Genomic DNA, 14,114 nt, shown 5'->3' with positions numbered 1-14,114 from the left:
CTCAGTTTTTTTCTTCAACACTTCCAGGGGTGGTGACTCCAGCACCTCCCTGAGCAGTCCAGCCCAATGCTTAACAACCCTATCCTTGAAGAAATTCCACCTGATGTCCAATACGAGCCTCCTCTGTTGCAGCTCAAGTCCATGATCTCGACCTTGTCATTGGTTTCCTGGGAGAAGGGTCCAACCCCCATCTGGGTACAATCTCATTTCAGAAAGTTGTAGAGAGCGATAAGGAGCCCCCTGAGCCTCCTTTTCTCCAGGCTAAACAGCCACAGCCCCCTCAGCCGCTCTCACAGGATTTACTCTCTAGTCCATTCACCAGCTTTGTTACCCTTCTGTGGACACACTCCAGCACCTCAATATCTTCCTTGAAGTGAGGGACCCAGAACTAGACACAGGACTTGAGGAACATCCTCACCAGTTGTCCTCATAACGTTTCACCTGTGAAAACCAGGATGAGTTTTTCCCAGGTACATGGCTAAACATGTAGTGTTCTCTGAATTTCTGTGTAAAAATAGAAATGCACACATTCACTTTGAAATAAACCCCCCACATTTTAAGGGAACACTTTAAGGAAAACAAGTAGTTTTTATTGGTATTTATGGCCCAATAAATTGGACAGCAAGTAAGGGAAAAAAACTTACTCTGTTTTATGCTGGGTTTAGCTCATCTGAAATTAGATGGTGGAAGAAAAAGATTTTTGTCAACCACAATAAATGAGACAACCTAATTAATACATGTACAATATACTCAAGGGTCTACCTCCAAGTAATGTTTGCTAAAACACATTCAACAAGAGTCAAGGCTAATGATCACAGATCCAAATAAAAAGCATTGTCATACTTACATCAGCATATTGATGACAAACTTAGTATATAGTATACAGAAAGTAATTTCATGCTTCACTTTCTACTTATTTTCATGTTTAGATAAGCAATTAATGTCCTTCCAGCTGTTTCTGGATGTTGTAGTTCCTGGGAGTAGTACTATGCATACCCAAACAAAATTAATTAAATGCTGCATAACATTGTACTTGTTGGAACAGAATTTTTGAAACAGATGCAACCAGCCATAATATTTAAATTCAAAGGTTTATCTGTCTCAGTCTCTAGATGTATTGAATGAGGAAAATCCAGGAAAAAAAAAAATATGAGAAATATCCAGAAGACTATTTCTCTAGAAAAATTCTCAGAAATAAGATACATTAAATACAGAGATTTCATTAGTTAAAACATTTGTCTTTGAAGTTAATTACAGTGTCTAGCGAAGTGGAGATATATAATTTGCAAGGAGACACTCTTTACTTATGCTAGCTGAGTTTAGTTGACAATTGACTTCAGTTTACCACACTGTTTAAGCAGATACAAAGGTTAATTGCCTTAACTAGGTGTTATGCAATATTGACCATCCATCACTGCGCTCTACTTGCCCATCCAACTGTTCACCACAGCTCTTTGAGTGCAACCATCCAGCCAATTGCTTTGTGTGGTCCATCCACCAAATCTATCTCCAGTTCAGAGACAAGGATATCTCGTGAGCCAGAGTCAAATGCTTTATATGTCCAGCTAGATGACATCAATTACTCTTCCTTCAAGTGCAAACATGTTACATGCATCAAAGAAAGTTTTTTCTGGTTTAAACCTCATTTCATGCCTGCCCTATGGTTATTATGAATCTGGAATTTTGTTGGCTATGGCAGTGAAAACAAAGATTAGTCCAGTATTTCTCATTAGCTCCCAGGGACATTTTTAAAACCTCATGTTTTAATGAACTATTAAGCATATCTTATAAATTTGTAGCAACACTGAATAAAGATATTTTAGCACATCCTAATGTACAGACATTTTTTTTTCACCCCACATTTCAATAAGGGATAGGATTTTTTTAATTGAATGGTATGTCATGATTTGAAAAATGGAAGTTTAAGAAAATATGAGACTTCAAGAACATTTTCAGCAAATGGCTTTGAAACAACCACCTTTAATTAAATAAAATACTTTTTCACCACATGTTTTCCTGATGAAAATTCCTTTACGTACACAGGTCTGTTCTCATGGTGTCTGACAACACTGAAGAGGGAGAAATGTCTAAGCGTTATGACATAACCTCCGTAATCTAGAAACCTTGGGGTTTACATGATGCTTGGGGAACTCACAGAACAAATGCCATCCATCAAGAGAACATATTTGCTGTTATTGATTATGAAAGTTAACTATCATGAGTGGGAGAAATAACAAATCTTTAGACATTCATACTTCTGCAGCTAACTTCAAGGAAAACTAGAAATTATATTGTGTTTCCTAGAAGGAACTTGTAAAACTTGGAATGTGAAATTATGAAACTTTCTAAGACAAGCCAAAACACTGAGAATAATAAATTACACAACTGCAAAATTATCAGTATCATTCATAAGTATATGAAAGTATCATCATACTATAATATAGAAATAATCATAATGTAGAATAGAAAGCTATAGAATGGATGTTATGCATTCTTTTCCAGGCTGCAGTGTACTATACCTGTGCATGGCTTGTGTACTTTTTTTAAGAATAACAATTTAGTTTTAAAATACCTTCTGCTCTTCTGGTAGGCTATATATTTGGGAGTGCTGCTTAATGAGCGTGGATTTATCAGAGAATTATATCCAAAACTGTAGAAGCCATATGTCGATTTTCTACAATCTCCATGCACCACCCCAAACCTGAGAATTCATGAATTCCAGTACAATATCATTAAGTCCCTTCACCTATTCCTGCTCACATACAGACTACTACTAATCAGTTATTAACTTAGTTCCTTTACAGGAAAAAACTGTGGTGCTGTGTAGCAACCAGTCTTGTAAAACTTGAAGGAAGACAGATTGACTCCAGCTGCTAAACTTCCTTTTCTGCATTTGTGCTGATTGTATTCGGATTAATGCTATTTATTCTCTCTTTAAAAACACATTTCACAAAGTTGAGGCTGTGATATTACATACAAATTTTCAGTAGTAATTACATTCCAGAACTGTACTTTGCATAAATATGGATTAACTTAGTTTGAGAGAGACAACTCCCTGGACAGAGTAATGTCACATTATGTGAGATTGCTTAGAGCTGTGCCCATCTTTCAAGTGATGGAGACTTCACAAACTCTCTTAGCAGCCTGTTTCACTTTTTCACAACTGTCATTATATTTTCTGCTTGTTTGTTTGTTTTTATATCTATTTGAAATTGTTTTTACTGCAATTTGTTTCTACTGCAATTTGTTTCCTGTGGCCCATCACCCTTTCACTGTGGCACCTCTCAGAAGAGTTTGATTTTTTTCTCTATAATTACTTAGTGACATCTCAAGAAAAGCAATTGCCTTTTTGTGGGCAGAGCATGGGAATGAGGTCTCTTCCTCAACATGAATAAACCCAGAGTTTAGATCTCCCGACTCAAGCCTTCAGCCACCTTTGTGGCCACTGTTTAAACTTTTTCAGTTTGCAAATGCTTTCCTCATATCTGTGTGCTTCTGAGTGTCAGTACCACGTACCTTCTGCTGGTTCAGTCTTGTGAGTGGTGAATAATGAAGAGTAATTAATTACTTCCTTGCACCCACTGACTACTTCTAACTAGGCTCTGTGCTCTCCCTGAGGGAGCCCACTTTGGAGCTGGCCTTACAACAAGGGTGTGCTGCTGACCTTCATTCAACTTGGTTTCCATCAGGACTTCTGTCTCTATTTCTGCAAAGCTTCTTTCAAGTATTGCTGGGTAATCTCCATTTCACTGCTGTTGTGAAAGATATCAAGACTGATTTTGTCAGTGGAAATTAACTGTAATTTACCAAAAAAAATTTAAAGGGAAATGGGCTTATCCTGGGTGAAGAAAGGGATTAATAATTTTGTGAGAAGACAAAACAGTATTTCATCTGGATCGAATTGTCCCATTTAAGTATCAAGAAAGCTTGATTTGTTCTGAGGAACTACTTGGAGAAATTAATAAATACGGAGAATAAATATGAGACAACTAGAAAATGGTCATATTGGAGGAGAAGCCAGAGAAACAATATTATAAACTAAAGAGATTAAGATAAAACATGAGCCATAAAATTATGAACTGCTAAAAGATATTGAATAAGAATAGAAATGTAAGAGTTAATGTAAGAGTTAAGTCTAAAAGCAGAATACAGCAAAAAAACAAATCAGAAATTCAATACAGGAGGAAATAATAAGAAACATATGCAAAGTAGCAGAAGAATATAGCAGCCTCAGGCCTTGTGTGATGAGATAAAGCAGATGACTGGAAGACCTGAACTGAAGATGTTGGCAGTGAGAAACAAGTGTTGACAAATTACTAAGGATAAGAAATGAATAAATGATGGAAAGAAGATTTTGAAGAGACGTACGAAGTGCAATTACAGGACCTGAAATAAGCCTGGAGAACATTCTCTCTGGAGAGGCATACTTCAAATAAATGAAGAAAAACAAATCTCAGAATTCTTGTGAGAAAAAGTAAAAATATCAGTACAAAGCTTGACAAGAATGAATGCAGAAAGGGAAAATAATGTGGACTAAAAAATGTGAGACTTCCACAACCTTGCAAGAAAATATGATAAATATAAAAATTACATCATCCAGAAGATATTTAACATCAATTCCAGAAAAGAGCGGGCATGAGAAAATGAGAAAATTCATCTACAAGAAATGTGAGAGGAATAAGTGAAAAACATATTTAGCATTAACTTATTCATTCTACTGGCATTTACAAGGATGCTGAAGATGGGAATGACAGTGTCAGCGACTTTTCCAGAGGAATGAATAATATGGATCAGATTCTTGTGATAACAGAGATTCTGGAAAATATCACTGTTAGGTAACACACTACAGTAACTTCACAAGACTCAGACTTTAGACTTAATTTCAAATAATAGAATATAGAACCTAAGAATGAATGGCATTTTTAAGCAGATAGGCTTGTTGGCACAATATGTCTTTAGAGAATTAGTGACAGCAATAGGCACAGATGAGAAACTGACCAGATTATTACAGGCTCACAAGGAAGACAATCAAAGATGCTATCATATGTATTCCTCTTAGTGATTAAAAGTAGAAAAAGATTTTTTACTGGAAGCCAAAACAGGATAATTGATTTTATGTGAGAAGTGAGACAACCAAAGGGGAAACCTTAGATGTACAAAAAAATCACAGAATCATGGTCCGGTTCAACAACTATTTACAGAGAATTACGAGACAGAGTCGTTAGTGCCTTGAAGAAATTATTTGAATTCAAGTGCTGAATTAGAGTTGAACCAATGCTAAAAGTCAGATTTGTTGAAGTACTCAGGAGGAAGAGGTTCTCTTTTATTCTTCTTTGGAATCAAATATCAGTAAAATATCAGACAAGTCTGAATTTGATAAGTTTCCTAAAGATGAAGAAAATTCCTTTAAGCTTTCAGCATTTACTACTACAAAGACACCTTCCATCAATCATAGCAACAGCAAAACTGCAAGAATAAATTTCTCTTATTGAATTTGAAGTTAATTAGATATAAAATCCTCACTTCCTGTGTGGTTAATGTAAGTTAGTTTGAACACACATTCTTTATACTTTTAAGGATTTCTACAATAATAAACTCAATAAAATTTGACAAAAAAAATCATGAGATAAAGATAAACAGGAAACAACACGTTAAACGCTTTAACCCTCAAAACACAATGCACATTTTTTCAGAGCTAAAAGAAATTGAAATTCTAACTTCTTCTAACTCTGGTCCTCCATGGGCTGCAGGTGGTCTGTGCTCCACTCTGGTCCTCCGTGGGCTGCAGGGGCACAGCAGCTTCACCATGGTCGACACCAGGGGCTGCAGGGGAATCTGCTCTGACACTTGGGAGCACCTCCTTCCCCTCCTTGTTTGCTGACCTTGGTATCTGCAGAGTTGTTTCTGCCGTATTTTCTCACTCCTTTCTCACACAGCTGCTGCACAGCAGGTTTTGCCCTTCCTGAAATACATTTTCACAGAAGATCCACCAGGATTGCTGATGGGTTTGTCTTTGGCAAATTAAGGGCCCACCTTGCAATCAGTTCTGTTGGACAGAGGGGCAAGCTCCTGGTGCCTTTTCACAGAAACCATGGCTTAAGCCTCCATCCTGCTAGTAAAACATAGCTACGTAAACCAATTTCAGTAAGAAATTAAAATTCTTTATTTAATATGTACTGGACATTTGCTATGGCAGAGAGGTTTCCTGCTTGCAAAATGCTGGCTGTTGTAGTCTAGTTCAGACAGAACCTTATAAATAGAAAATGAAATCAAAGTTTCTAGAGGCATGAGGAACAAAACTCGGATAAAAAGGAAGTCTACGACATAAATGAAAACTGGAAGAAACAATGCATAAACAGATATACTGTCAGTCCTTAGATATAATAAAAAGAGGTTTTGGACTTCGAATCTTTTAGTTTCCACATCTTTTTCTCCCTTGTTAAGCCCCCAGTTTCTTTTGCTGAGGTGAGACTTAATCAAGTAAATCCTTTGATCAATGAACATAGTGAAAAAGTAAAAGATCCATGATTCCTGGCCCTGGACATTGTCACTCTGTTGTTGATGAAGGACAGCTGCAAACGACACTTCAGGGTCTGCTGCTCTCATAAAAGCTGCCAGTAGTACCCAGACCCACATTTCTTAGGATGCTTGGAAATCAGCCCTTACATCAGCAGGGTGCTGAGGACAGAAGGGGATAAATAAAAATTTGTAAAGTGCTGGGTGGCTTCCCTTATACCTACTTTAAGAATTCACTCAATCTCAGTGACAATGAGGAGAGAAAGGAGAGATTGGTATTGCTTGCAATATCTTCCGCTCTGCCTTTCCTTTTTCGATAGCTCTGTTCAATTCAGACCAGAGCTATATTTCATTTAGCTGCTTTCATCATACCAGACCTACACAGGAAACAGCCTGCAGTGAGCCTGGCCAGAATGATGTACTATTACAACACATCACCCTATAGGCTTAAAATGCACAAAAAGCGATTTTAGCAGCTCTCTGTGGGATGCAGGCAATACAGATTTCATGTTGTAACACATGAGGAAGAGCAGATATAAATGTCTATACTAACTCTCTCTAAGCAGCCATGGAATCTCTGGCTAAAGGAGGATTAACTTCTTGTCAGGCATTAAAATCTATAATAAGAAATATAGTAACTGAATAGAGTTGGTGGGTGTTTTTGTTCAATGCAGAAGGGAACTAGAAGGTCTGACAAGAAGCCAAATGCTTTCAAATGGAAAACTAGTTTAGGGCTGTAAGTACTTAACCAGTTAAAGGTTAAGAGAACTGTGAACTAAGAATGCAGATTTATGAGTTTGAGAGGGGCTAATAAATAATGGAAATAAAATGTTATGATTAAGCCATTTCTGCTTGTGATAAATGATACAGTTCTTTTCCTGAATAAAATTTCACTGGATTCCTAATTACTTGTTCAAATGGACTGGAAAAAATGTAAGTAAGACTGAACAAAAGTTTTGGTTTAACTTGGTACTTGTCATAAATCCTACTGAATAAAGGTTTTACAGAATTGCTTTTGATAAAGGCATCACTGCTTATTGTGGTTGGCTTAGGAATGACACTTTAGCTTCATGGCAATATTCAAGGCTTCAGACTTCATCTGCATTTCATATAGGAGCTTTTGTTCTTAAGAAAGAACTATCAAGCAACACAATGTTTGGGGTATTTTCCTTAAGGTTGTTAATTTCTTTCTTTATAGTGAAGTCCAGTCTGAATATCCAATCCTTGATAAATTATTTAGAGGTGAGGAGTGATGCAAGAAGTCAAAAAAGATTCTGACATTTGGTTTAAAGAAATATCATGTTAAAAAAAGAAGACATTCTGATTTAAAAGCTTTGGTCTAATGCATTATTAATTTATTTGTACAACAGATAAATAAACTTAATGCTAAAAAGGCAACAGAATCCATACTTGACTACTCACTTAGTGAGCAAGCACTACAAATATATTTACTTTGTGTGAAGAAGCAATTGGGAAAGTGTATCATTCTATTTAAGATTGATTTGAACACCAAGAATGCACCTAGACACATTTTTTTTTTTATTATTTTTCTCTCACCTAAGATGAAATGGTTGTTCTAAAATGAAATGATTTTGCCATTAGGATTTGTTTCTTCATTACCTACTTTATCTAATTATCTAGTACTATATTACCTTATCTAGCAGCAGAAATACCTGAGAGTCAGTGAAAGTGCATTTTTTCATTATTGCATTTTTCAAACAAAATGCAGACTAGGAGTAGAAATGTCTGCTGGTTCTAAGATTACACCAATAGTAAGAATAATCACAGCTGTTCTACTGATTTATTAGCTAATGATAATATCAAATACTGAAATAAGGTTGCAAAGAGATTTAGAGTTTAAAATGCTAGGTAGGTGCTAAACTATAAAGTGATCAATTAATTATATATATATATATATTTTAACTGAAAAAGCAAAAATAAAATTTATATCTGTGCTTCTATTATTGTGTTGCTTGGTAATATTTTGCAGAATTGTAAGGTTCTCTACCAAAAAAAAAAAAAAAAGCAAATAAGTTGTTCTCTGTGCCATAGGACTTAAAAAGTCCATTTTCTCATGGGTTTATATTCATTATTATCTTCACGCTCTGCTGCAACCAAATGCCTATGACTACTGCTTATACCTAAAATGGTGGATTTTTCCTTGTGCCTCAGTCCATGCAATGGATGTATGCACTTCTAGATCCTAAGCTGGTTGAGCAAGCAATTGGAGATCTGTTTCTGCTTTGGAACGCTGCTTCTGTCTGCTTGGAAAACATATGTCTAAAGCAAAATAAAGAAGGACTTATTTTTCCCAATTTCTTCCCCAGTGCTAGGATAATAATAGCTCCAAGCTCTACTTTAGTTCTTAGGTCCTTGAAAACATTTAGTGTGGGATTTAGGTCTCTAACAGTTCAAACCAGCTGCCTTAAGGCAGGTTACTCCTATCTACTGAGGATAGGAGTAACCTGTCTTAGAAAACAGAGCAGATGTGACACAGAATATAGATACTATATCAACATGCTTCCAAGTTAGTAGCTGGAGGTCAAGATGGATAATTAGGACACTCCAGATGGTATTGCATGCTTTGGGAACACCTGTGGAGAACACTGAATATAAGAATCTACATGATATCCAGGTCTCTCAATTCTTACCATAATTAACAGATAATTAATTAATGTATAATTACATTAATCAATACACTTAGCTACAGCTGAAGCTGGAACACTAGAGTCTACTCTAAAGATAATACTAAGACTCTGGGCAACAATCTAGAGATTTGGAAATTTGGGAGTCTACATGTAGATTCTTCTGTATGATGAGTAAACCATATTATTCAATTATTCCTTATTATTCAATTCAGTTATGGGAATGGGGAATAAAAAATAATTTTATCAACCTGGTCAACTTGTTGATGAGTTTTGATAAAGGTACATTAAGAGAGGGTGAAAATGACTCACAGTCATGGGAGGAAGCAGTGGACCAGGCTGACAAGCAAAGGATGATGTGAAATACAAATATCGTCAAAATTAATAATTTATTTTATAAATCATAAATTATTTTATAATTTATTTATATTAGGCAAAACAGATTTAAGATGGGGAAATTAATTTAACTTATTACTAATCAAATCAGAGCAGGATAATGAGAAATAAAAACTAAATCTTAAAACACCTTCTCCCAACCCCTTCCTTCTTTCCAGGCTCAAGCTTAATAATGAGTTTTTACCTTCTCCCCCACAGATGGGTAATGCGGGTCAGCTCATCACAGGCTGTCTCTGCTTCTCCTCCTTCCTCAGGGGGAGGACTCCTCACAATATATCCCTGTCCCAATGCTGGGTCCCTCCCATGGGTGAAAGTCAATGTGAATGCTTAAACTGTTATATAACTCACTATTCCTGAAACTACAGTTTAGAAATCAGATTTGGCACACTGCATGAAATTTCTTACTCGGAAAAAAAAAAAAAACAACCTTGCTCTACTAGCAAGATTATTTCTAATAGTATGAAATTCTTCTCTGTGTGACATCAAAAACTTTTCCCTTGTTTTCCCTGAAGCAAAGTGTTTTGGAAATTCAGAAGTAGATCAACACTGGTAGATCTTTCATCCAAATACTACATAGTGTAAGCAGTTATTTGAACATTTCCAGATTAGAATTTTGCCCTTTACAAATACATTTTATACATACAAGAGGGCCTGTTGGCTGATTATTTTCTATCACATCTGTTTGGATGGCATCATGCCCATTCACAAGCACATCAAACCCTTGCCCAAGGGCAAAGCTACCAACCAAGCAAGCACTGGTTAAGAAAAGGCCCACAAAGAAGATACAGTAGGCTAAAATAATGTTCTGCAAGTTAAGGAAAATAAGAAGCTTCTATATCGAATATAGATATATATAGAATCTATATAGATAGCTATATTATATACAGAATAGACTTTTGTCATATTGAATATGAAGTTTGGAGGAGGAGTGAAAGAGGGATTTTGCTGAGATAAGAGTGTGGAGTAGGTGAAATGCTGAGATAACAGACAACCGTTTGCTAAATATATCATGGCAGGTACAAATATGTGCACAAGTACAGAAACAAACATTACCTTTGCTAGAAAATTATTTTCAAAAGACAACAATGGTGCAACTAGTAAGATCAATGAGCAAGCAGATGGTGATACATGTATTTGTAATATTTCACTCAGGCAGCATTTGAAGTGCTTTAATTAGTTCAGCTGTCCAAGCCTCTTTCTCCCCCCTGTCATCCCTCACTTATGTCAATAGAAAAGGAAATATTAAAATTATTATTGTTATGGTAAAGATGGAAAAGGTGAGGAAAAATTAAAAAGGTCATCAAACAAGACTGTAGAAATGCCTTGGATAAAATACAATTTTGTTTTTAGTCATGAAATATAATTTCAGATAAAAAAATTGAAATTGACAGAATGCTTAAAGCTACAGTATAAAAAGAAATGAAGATTGATCTGGATAACTAAAGATTTAGCAAAAGGAGAATAAAATCATTAAAATTTGTGATTATATTGTGTTTGTAATCACAATAATGGGCTGTACTTACTCTTTCTTTTAAGTTATATTAATAAAAACATAAAGATTTAACAAGAGCATATAAATACTATTGTAGAAGGTAATGGGAATAGGTACTAATAATTTTCATAGGAACTGCTGTTTGGAGAATAGTCCTGGGCTGAAAAAAATGGGGTTTTCATTTTCTTTTCTGCATATCTTTTACCATACAACAACGCTTTCAGCAATTCTATTTTTTGCAATGCTAGCAAGCAAACAAAAACTGTGTCCAATCCTGGTTTTCACATCAGCTTTTTTGGACTTTCTACGTATGGATTTTGGTAACAAAAATGTGAATAAAGGAAGTGAGAAACTCTATGTATACTTTCTGAACTTAACATGTATATGTTAATTTCTGAGTCAAATGAAAATTAATTATTACATTAACAATGATTTAATGAATACAGTATTTCATGCCTTCTTTTATAAAATTAAGCTACTTTACCCTGGAATGATTTTTCTCTGTTTTATGGTGAAATTACCTGTCTTCCTCAACATGAAGATGTGGCCATGATGTTCCATACAATTTCAGTTTGCATGGAGTGTCTGTAATTATGTAAAGTAATCTCACTTCTACTCTAATTTGTGCCAGTCCACATGCTGTCTGGTAACCAAAGCAGTCAATTTTCTTACTTGCATTACCGATTTTCTTCATGAAAATATTTGCACATTTGTTTTGTAAGAAAATTTGCAAGTTAGATTTTCTTTCTCTTTCTTTCTCTTTCACCAAGGACAAAACCAATTTGCCACCATGAACTAAAGTAAAGATTCAATCTATGAATATGTTTAAACTTTACCTACCACTGCTCTGTACAGTATAATAAGATAAATAATTTGTGTTACAACAGAAGATTAATCCCAGAAAATAATGGCAAAATTCCAGTAAAAATTTCCTATTGATATTTCTGTCTTCATAAGCAATATCAGAGCAAGTCCATGAATCCTCATAATTTACATGATACCACACTAAAATTAGAAGATATATGTTAATTGACAGACAAAAACATATACTGTTACTGTCTTGCTAGTATCATATCCCAATTCATACATCGAAAATACTAGTTAGGGCTCTAGTCACCATCAGCAAGACAGCGTGAATATGTGGGCATGAACAGTTATCAGTCAAGGTGATGGACTACACTTCAGACCTCCACAATAAAACATCTAACTGATTTGAGTAAGACAACTCTTCCAATATGGATTTTGTGCTGTCCTGCAGATTGCCACAGGCAGCTCTCACTCTTCTTAGACCAATTCCAATGTTTTAATATGTTGAACAATACCCTGGATAAAATCCCTTAGATTCTTCTCCTCAGGCTGAACAGCCCCAAATCTTGCAGCCACTCTTCATAAGAGAGGTGTTCCAGCCTTGTGATGAACTTAATGGCCCTCCTCTGGACTCATTCCAATAGGTTAACATTTTTCCTGTGTTGGCAGCTCTAGATGTGGACGTGTACTCCAGGTACTGTCTCTCAGGAGTGGACTAGAGGGGAAGAATCATCTCAGTTCTCCACTTGCTGGTCAATGCTTTTGATGCAGCCCAGAAAGTGGTTGTCTTTTTGGGCTGCAAGTGCACACACCTGCATCATGTTGAGATTTTCATCATGAGCACTCCCAAGTGCTTCTCCTCAAGGCTATTCTCGATTCACTTGCTACCCAGTCTGTATTTGTGCCGGGGACTGCTCTGACCCAGGTGCAGGACCTTGCACTTGACCCTTTTGAATGTTGTAAGAGTCTCATGGGCTGTCATGAGGTTCTCATGGGGCCCCCTCTCAAGCCTATCATGGTCCTTCTGCCTGGCAGCCCTTCCACCCAGCGTGTCAACCACACCACACAACTTGGTATTGTCAGGCAAACCTGCTAAGGGTGTATTCAATCCCACCATCCATGTTGATGACAATGATGGCAAAAAAGTGCTGGAATCCTTTCTACTTAAGAGACATTTGACACTTTTCAGATTTGGTTCAGGCAGCTCTTAGCAGTCCAAATTCACAACACCTTCCCTGATCCATTTAAGAAATCCCTAATGAGTAGTGGTTGCAATCGGGAAGGTAAATTTGCATAACAAACAATTTCAGGTACTTGTTTAATATGCGTAATTATTCATTATTTCTTTCTGTCTGTATTTTTAAACTTCCCTCACTTGAGTTTGAGACCCTTTATTTACTCAACACCTGGATACTTATTTATTTCCCTAGCACTGGAATGTACTTAAGAGTACATAGCCTACTGTAAAAGGCACAATATGTTTGTCGTCCTTGAAGTTTTCTGCAGAATTTTCTTTCTGTATTGTTTCTACAATTACTATACAGAATTCTATGTAAAGCTGATCTTAAGGAAAATCTTTAAAAAGAAACTCTGGGTTTTTTCAATACACACACACATATATATATATATGCATGTGTGTATAAAATCAGAAATCAGTTTTTGTGGATTAAGTTACTGAAAATACAATTTTTCAACTTTTTTTCTAACTCTTTTGTTCTGCGAGGCATGGAATATGAAGCAGTTACAGTTAATTTAAAAATATAATAATGACACAATCTGACACTATGAAATAGAGAGTAGAATAGTGAAGTAGTGTTGAATCTGGTAACTAGGAAAAGGCAAGGTGTTTTTCAGTTCCCTGATCCTAAGTCCTACAGGTAGAGAGGGCAATTTTATGGTCTCCCTAGACTCTCCTCTCCCTCTCCCTCTCCCTCTCCCTCTCCCTCTCCCTCTCCCTCTCCCTCTCCCTCTCCCTCTCCCTCTCCCTCTCCCTCTCCCTCTCCCTCTCCCTCTCCCTCTCCCTCTCCCTCTCCCTCTCCCTCTCCCTCTCCCTCTCCCTCTCCCTCTCCCTTCTCCTTCCCCTTCCCCCTTGGTTTGGCCCAAACTTAGGGCTACCAAGACTTTTATCCAACTGGCTGATTAGTCTGAATTTGTATTTGCTAATGATTGCTCACCACTTCCTTGCTCCAGTTGCTTCTATCAGAGAAATGTGGTCCCCCCTAACCCATGATCCTAGTCCATCTGCTGTCATATGAATC

The sequence above is a fragment of the Pseudopodoces humilis genome, chromosome 2 (assembly GCF_049639895.1).
Source record: "Pseudopodoces humilis isolate 2021_Gansu_Grassland_sample_001 chromosome 2, ASM4963989v1, whole genome shotgun sequence".
In the NCBI taxonomy this organism is placed as follows: Eukaryota; Metazoa; Chordata; class Aves; order Passeriformes; family Paridae; genus Pseudopodoces; species Pseudopodoces humilis.
This window is presented reverse-complemented; position numbering follows the sequence as displayed.